The following is an 8885-nucleotide window of genomic DNA, read 5'->3' on the forward strand; positions in this document are numbered from 1 at the left end:
CTGTATGCAGTTCAGGAAGCAACAGTTAGAACTGGACATGGAAAAACAGACTGGTTCCAAATAGGAAAGGAGTACGTCAAGGCTGTATATTGTCACCCTGCTTATCTAACTTATATGCAGAGTAGACCATGAGAAACGCTGGACTGGAAGAAACACAAGCTGGAATCAAGATTGCCGGGAGAAATATCAATAACCTCAGATATGCAGATGACACCACCCTTATGGCAGAAGAAGAACTAAAGAGCCTCTTGATGAAAGTGAAAGGAGAGTGAAAAGTTGGCTTAAAGCTCAACATTCACAAAACTAAGATCATGGCATGTGGTCCCATCACTTCATGGGAAATAGATGGGAAACAGTGGAAACAGTGGCTGACTTTATTTTTCTGGGCTCCAAAAATCACTGCAGATGGTAACTGCAGCCATTAAATTAAAATACGCTTGCTCCTTGGAAGGAAAGTTATGACCAACTTAGATAGCATATTAAAAATCAAAGACATTACTTTGCCAACAAAGGTCCGTCTAGTCAAGGCTACGGTTTTTCCAGTGGTCATGTATGGATGTGAGAGTTGGACTGTGAAGAAAGTTGAGCGCCAAAGAATTGATGCTTTTGAACTGTGATGTTGGAGAAGACTCTTGAGAGTCCCTTGGACTGCAAGGAGATCCAACCAGTCCATTCTAAAGGAGATTAGCCCTGGGCGTTCTTTGGAAGGAATGATGCCAAAGCTGAAACTCCAATACTTTGGCCACCTCATGCGAAGAGTTGACTCATTGGAAAAGACTCTGACGCTGGGAGGGATTGGGGATTATGGACAATCCTCCTCAATGGACATGACAGTGAGGGACAGGGAAGCCTGGCATGCTGCATTCCATGGTGTCGCAAAGAGTTGGACACTACTTAGTGACTGAACAACAATATATGTATATATTCAGTTCAGTTCAGTCGCTTAGTCATGTCTGACTCTTTGCAACCCCATGGACTGCAGCACACCAGGCCTCCCTGTCCATCACCAACTCTCAGAGTTTACTCAAACTCATGTACATTGGGTTGGTGGTGCCATCCAACCATCTCATCCTCTGCTGTCCCCTTCTCCTCCTGTCTTCAATCTATCCCAGCATCAGGGTCTCTTCAAATCAGTCAATTCCTCACATCAGGTGCCCAAAGTATTGGAATTTCAGCTTCAGCATCAGTCCTTCCAATGAATCTTCAGGACTGATTTCCTTTAGGATGGACTGGTTGGATCTCCTCGTAGTCCAAGGGACTCTCAAGAGTCTTCCCCAACATCACAGTTCAAAAGCATCATTTCTTCGGCGGTCAACTTTCTTTATAGTCCAACTCACACATCCATACATGACCACTGGAAAAACCATAGCTTTGACTAGATGGACCTTTGTTGGCAAAGTAATGTCTTTGATTTTTAATATGCTGTCTAGGTTGGTCATAACTTGTCTTCCAAGGAGCAAGCGTATTTTAATTTCATGGCTGTAGTCACCATCTGCAGTGATTTTGGAGCCCCCCAAAATAAAGTCTGTCACTGTTTCCCCATCTATTTGCCATGAAGTGATGGGACCAGATGCCATGATCTTAGTTTTCTGAATGTTGAGTTTAAAGCTTACTTTTTCACTCTCCTCTTTCATCAAGAGGCTCTTTATTTCTTCTTTGCTTTCTGCCATAAGGGTGGTGTCATCTGCATATCTGAGGTGATTGATATTTCTCCTGGCAATCTTGATTCCAGCTTCTGCTTCATCCGCCCCAGTGTTTTGCATGATGTACTGTGCATATAAGTTAAATAAGCAGGGTGACAATATGCTTGACCTACTCCTTTCCCAATTTGGAACCACTCTGTTGTTCCATGTCCAGTTCTAACTGTTGCTTCTTGACTTGCATACAGATTTCTCAGGAGGCAGGTCAGATGGTCTGGTATTCCATCTCTTTCAGAATTTTCCACAGTTTATTGTGATCCACACAGTCAAAGGCTTTGGCACAGTCAATAGAGCAGCAGTAGGGCCTAGAGGAGCTATCCACGTTGAAGGTCAGGAAGGGTGGCGGTGAGGAGATACCCCTCGTCCAAGGTAAGGAGCAGCGGCTGTGCTTTGCTGGAGCAGCTGTGAAGAGATACCCCACGCCCAAGCTAAGAGAAACCCAAGTAAGATGGTAGGTGTTACAAGACGGCATCAGAGGGCAAACACACTGAAACGATACTCACAGAAAACTAGTCAATCTAATCACACTAGGACCACAGCCTTGTCTAACTCTATGAAATAAGTCATGCCTGCGGGGCAACCCAAGATGGCCAGGTCATGGTGGAGAGGTCTGACAGAATGTGGTCCACTGGAGAAAGGAATGGCGAGCCACTTCAGTATTCCTGCCTTGAGAACCACATGAACAGTATGAAAAGGCAAAATGATAGGATACTGAAAGAGGAACTCCCCAGGTCAGTAGGTGCCCTATATGCTACTGGAGATCAGTGGAGAAATAATTCTAGAAAGAATGAAGGGATGGAGCCAAAGCAAAAACAATACCCAGCTGTGGATGTGACTGGTGATAGAAGCAAGGTCCGATGCTGTAAAGAGCAATATTGCGTGGGAACCTGGAATGTCAGGTCCATGAATCAAGGCAAATTGGAAGTGGTCAAACAACAGATGGCAAGAGTGAACATCGACATTCTAGGAATCAGCGAACTATAATGGACTGGAATGAGTAAATTTAACTCAGATGACCATTATATCTACTACTGTGGGCAGGAATCCCTCAGAAGAAATGGAGTTGCCATCATGGTCAACAAGAGTCCAAAATACAGTATTTGGATGCAATCTCAAAAACGACACAATGATTTCTGTTCGTCTCCAAGGCAAACCATTCAATATCACGATAATCCAAGTCTATGCCCCAACCAGTAACGCTGAAGAAGTTGAACGGTTCTATGAACACCTACAAGACCTTTTAGAACTAACACCCCCAAAAAAGATATCCTTTTCATTATAGGGGACTGGAATGCAAAAGTAGGAAGTCATGAAACAAATGGAGTAACAGACATATTTGGCCTTGGAATATGGAATGAAGCAGGGCAAAGGTTAATAGAGTTTTGCCAAGAAAATGCACTGGTCACAGCAAACACCCGCTTCCAACAATACAAGAGAAGAATCTATACATGGACATCACCAGATGGTTAACACTGAAATCAGACTGATTATATTCTTTGCAGACAAAGATGGAGAAACTCTATACAGTCAACAAAAACAAGACCAGGAGCTGACTGTGGTTCAGTTCATAAACTCCTTATTACCAAATTCAGGCTTAAATGGAAGAAAGTAGGGAAAACCACTAGACATTCAGGTATGACCTCAATCAAATCCCTTATGATTATACAGTGGAAGTGAGAAATAGATTAAGGGCCTAGATCTGATAAACAGAGTGCGTGATGAACTATGGAATGAGGTTTGTGACACTGTACAGGAGACAGGGATCAAGACCATCCCCATGGAAAAGAAATGCAAAAAAGCAAAATGGCTGTCTGGGGAGGCCTTACAAATAGCTGCGAAAAGAAGAGAGGTGAAAAGCAAAGGAGAAAAGGAAAGATATAAGTATCTGAATGCAGAGTTCCAAAGAATAGCAAAGAGAGATAAGAAAGCCTTCCTCAGTGATCAATGCAAAGAAATAGAGGAAAAGAACCGAATGGGAAAGACTAGAGATCTTTTCAAGAAAATTAGAGATACCAAGGGAACATTTCATGCAAAGATGGGCACAATAAAGGACAGAAATGGTATGGACCTAACAGAAGCAGAAGATATTAAGAAGAGGTGGCAAGAATACACAGAAGAAGTGTACAAAAAAGATCTTCATGACCTGGATAATCACGATGGTGTGATCACTCATCTGGAGCTAGACATTATGGAATGTGAAGTCAAGTGGGCCTTAGGAAGCATCACTACGAACAAAGCTAGTGGAGGTGATGGAATTCCAGTTGAACTATTTCAAATTCTGAAAGATGATGCTGTGAAAGTGCTGCACTGAATATGCCAGCAAATTTGGAAAAATCAGCAGTGGCCACAGGACTGGAAAAGGTCAGTTTTCATTCCAATCCCAAAGAAAGGCAATACCAGAGAATGCTCAAACTATCGCACAATTGCACTCATTTCACATGCTAGTAAAGTAATGCTCAAAATTCTCCAAGCCAGGCTTGGAAAACCGTGAACTTCCTGATGTTCAAGCTGGTTTTAGAAAAGGCAGAGGAACCAGAGATCAAATTGCCAACATCCGTTGGATCATGGAAAAAGAAACAGAGTTCCAGGAAAACATCTATTTCTGCTTTATTGACTATGCCAAAGCTTTTGACTGTGTGGATCACAATAAACTGTGGAAAATTCTGAAAGAGATGGGAATACCAGGCCACCTGACCTGCCTCTTGAGAAATCTGTATGCAGGTCAGGAAGCAACAGTTAGAATTGGACATGGAACAACAGACTGGTTCCAAATAGGAAAAGGAGTACGTCAAGGCTGTATATTGTCACCCTGCTTATTTAACTTATGTGCAGAGTACATCATGAGAAACACTGGACTGGAAGAAACACAAGCTGGAATCAAGATTGCTGGGAGAAATATCAATGACCTCAGATATGCAGATGACACCACCCTTATGGCAGAAAGTGAAGAGAAGCTAAAGAGCCTCTTGATGAAAGTGAAAGAGGAGAGTGAAAAAGTTGGCTTAAAGCTCAACATTCACAAAACAAAGATCATGGCATGTGGTCCCATCACTTCATGGGAAATAGATGGGGAAACAGTGGAGACAGTGTCAGACTTTATTTTTTGGGCTCCAAAATCACTGCAGATGGTGACTGCAGCCATGAAATTAAAAGACACTTACTCCTTGGAAGGAAAGTTATGACCAACCTAGATAGCATATTCAAAAGTAGAGACATTACTTTGCCGACTAAGGTCCATCTAGTCAAGGCTATGGTTTTTCCTGTGGTCATGTATGGATGTGAGAGTTGGACTGTGAAGAAGGCTGAGCACCGAAGAATTGATCCTTTTGAACTGTGGTGTTGGAGAAGACTCTTGAGAATCTCTTGGACTGCAAGGAGACCCAACCAGTCCATTCTGAAGTTCAGCCCTGGGATTTGTTTGGAAGGAATGATGCTAAAGCTGAAACTCCAATACTTTGGCCACCTCATGCGAAGAGTTGACTCATTGGAAAAGACTTTGATGCTGGGAGGGATTGGGGGCAGGAGGAGAAGGGGACGACAGAGGATGAGATGGCTGGATGGCATCACTGATTCAAAGGACATGAATCTGAGTGAACTCCGGGAGTTGGTGATGGACAGGGAGGCCTGGCGTGCTGTGATTCATGGGGTTGCAAAGAGTTGGACATGACTGAGCAAGTGAACTGAACTGAACTGAACTGAGGTGCTTTTTTGCAACTCTCTTGCTTTTTCCATGATCCAGTGGATGCTGGCAATTTGGTCTATGGTTCCTCTGCCTTTTCTAATCCAGCTTGAACATCTGGAAGTTCAAGGTTTACGCACCGTTGAAGCCTGGCTTGGAGAATTTTGAGCATTGCTTTGCTAGCATGTGAAATGAGTGCAATCATGCAGCAGTTTGAACATTCTTTGGCATTGCCTCTCTTTGGGATTGGAATGAAAACTGTCCTTTTCCAGTCCTGTGGCCACTGCTGAGTTTTCCAAATTTGCTGGCATATTGAGTGCAGCACTTTCACAGCATCATCTTTTAGGATTTGAAATAGCTCAACTGGCATTCCATCACCTCCACTAGCTTTGTTCATAGTGATGCTTCCTAAGGCCCACTTGACTTCACATTCCAGGATGTCTGGCTCTAGATGAGTGATCACACCATCATGATTATCTGGGTCATGAAGATCTTTTTTGTACAGTTCTTCTGTGTATTCTTGCCACCTCTTCTTAATATCTTCTGCTTCTGTTAGGTTCAATACCATTTCTGTCCTTTATTGTGCCCATCTTTGCATGACATGTTCCCTTGGTATCTCTAATTTTCTTGGAGAGATCTCTAGTCTTTCCCATTCTATTTTTTCCTCTATTTCTTTGCATTGATCACTGAAAAAGGCTTTCTTATCTCTCTTTGTATTCTTTGGTACTCTTCATTCAAATGTGTATATCTTTCCTTTCCTCCTTTGCCTTTCGCTTCTCTTCTTTTCTCAGCTATGTGTAAGGCCTCCTCAGACAACCATTCTGATCCCTGCCTCTTGTACAATATCATGAACCTCTGGCCATAGTTCTTCAGGTACTCTGTCTATCAAATCTAATCCTTTGAATCTATTGGTCATTTCCACTGTATAATCATAAGTGATTTGATTTAGGTCACACCTGAATGGTCTAGTAGTTTTCCCTACTTTCTTCAATTTAAGTCTGAATTTGGCAACAAGGAATTCATGATCTGAGCCACAGTCAGCTCCTGGTCTTGTTTTTGCTGACTGTATAGAGCATCTCCATCTTTGGCTGCAAAGAATATAATCAATCTGATTTTGGTAGTGACCATCTGGTGAAGCCCATGTGTAGATTCTTCTCTTGTATTGTTGGAAGAGGGTGTTTGCTATGACCAGTACATTCTCTTGGCAAAACTCTGTTAGCCTTTGACCTGCTTCGTTTTGTATTCCAAGTCCAAATTTGCCTGTTACTCCAGGTATCTCTTGACTTCCTACTTTCCTACAGTTATACATATATTTATTATTTTATAGATTCCTTTTCATTTCTTTAAAAAACATTAGTTTTTTTCTTTTAATAAAGACTTGCTGACAACTAATTCTCTCATATTTTTTCCTTAATATCTTAAAATCTTTATTTCATTTTCATTAATAAATCATATTATGCAAAAAGTCATACATTTACAAAGTAAGCAGGAACATACAATTAACTCCAGTATATTCATCATTTATCTACAGCAATTAAATTCTGTCATTGTCTATACTCCCACACTCCCCAACCTGATGGTGATTTTTAACAGCTCTTTTAAGGTAAAATATACATGCATAAAAGTGCACACATTTTACTGTGCAATTCTGACAAGTACATACATCACTTAATTGCTTCCTTTACCATGATACAGAATGTTTTCATCACCTTTGAAAATTCCCTTGAGTCCCTTTCCAGTTAATCTCTACCTCTGGAGGCAACCATTGTTTTGATGTTTTTCTTCGTATTGGTTTTGACTGTTTTCAGTTCAGTTCAGTTCAGTCGCTCAGTCGTGTCCAGCTCTTTGCAACCCCATGAATCGCAGCATGCCAGGCCTCCCTGTCCATCACCATCTCCCGGAGTTCACTCAGATTCATGTCCATCAAATCAATGATGCCATCCAGCCATCTCATCCTTTGTCGTCCCCTTCTCCTCCTGCCCCCAATCCCTCCCAGCATCAAAGTCTTTTCCAATGAGTCAACTCTTCACATGAGGTGGCCAAAGTACTGGAGTTTCAGCTTCAGTATCAGTCCTTCCAAAGAAATCCCAGGGCTGATCTCCTTCAGAATGGACTGGTTGGATCTCCTTGCAGTCCAAGGGACTCTCAAGAGTCTTCTCCAACACCACAGTTCAAAAGGATCAATTCTTCGGTGCTCAGCCTTCTTCACAGTCCAACTCTCACATCCATACATGACCACTGGAAAAACCATAGCCTTGACTAGATGGACCTTAGTCAGCAAAGTAATGTCTCTACTTTTGAATATGCTATCTAGGTTGGTCATAACTTTCCTTCTAAGGAGTAAGCGTCTTTTTATTTCATGGCTGCAATCAACTTCATAAAAGTGAAATTAGAGAGTATGTCTCTTTTGCCTTCAATTGTTTTTGCTTAGGATATCAATCCATGTTGCTGTGTCCATTGATTGTTTTTATTGTTGAATATCCCCACACTGTATAAATAAATCATGATTTATCCACTCTCCTGTTGATGAATATTTGGTTTTGAGGGTTTTGTTGTTGTTTTTTTTTACCAATTTTTGGTTATTGTGAATAAAGACATGTGGCATATTCTTGTACAAGTTGGTTTATGAATGTATGTTTTTTTAACTCTTGGATAAATAACTAGGATTGGAACTGCTAGGTCCAAGTGTTTAAGTGCATATTTAACTTGCTAAGAAATTGCCAGAGTTTTTCACAAAATGGCCGTATTCCTTCATGTTCCTACTAGTGACAAGAGAGATTGGGTAGCTCTACATTCTTGCCACTTTTCTAATGCCTTATAATGTTGAGTACTTTTTCACAAACTTATTGGCCATTCAAATATCTTCCTTTGTGAAATGCCTGTTGAGCCTCTCACTTATTTTTATGGGGTTGTTTTTCCTTTAAATTATCAACTTGTAGGAGTTTTTATGTTTTCTGAATATAAGTTCTTTCCAAGTTATCTTGTAAATATTTTCTTCCAGTCTGCGACTTGCTTATTTTCTTCCTGGTGTCTTTTGATGAACAGACGTTTTTGCTTTTGATAAACTGCACTCAATCAATGATTTATTTTATAGTTATATAAATATAGTTATAGTTCTGAGAAGTCTCTGCCTAGCCTCATATCATGAAGATATTTTCCTTACTATTTTATAGTTATAGCTGTTACATTTAGGTTTATGATCCATGGCAAATTAAATCTTATATATAGTGTGAGGTAGGGAGGTAAAGTTTCATTTGATCTCATATGGATATTTAGTTGTTCTAACACTGTTTGATGAAAAGACTTCTCTTTCCCCACAGGTTTGATTTGGCATCTTTACTGAAAATGAATTGACCACATACATGTCTCTTGAAAATAATGTGGATTCTGAACTCATTTGGTAAAAATTTCTCCCCTCAATGAAATCTTATATCCTTTTACCTCTATTGCCTCTATAGTTCTCTAAAGCTTTTGAATATGATTTCTTTATAAGTTGTCTGTGTTTC

Source organism: Ovis aries, chromosome 5 (genome assembly GCF_016772045.2).
Source record: "Ovis aries strain OAR_USU_Benz2616 breed Rambouillet chromosome 5, ARS-UI_Ramb_v3.0, whole genome shotgun sequence".
Taxonomy (NCBI): domain Eukaryota; kingdom Metazoa; phylum Chordata; class Mammalia; order Artiodactyla; family Bovidae; genus Ovis; species Ovis aries.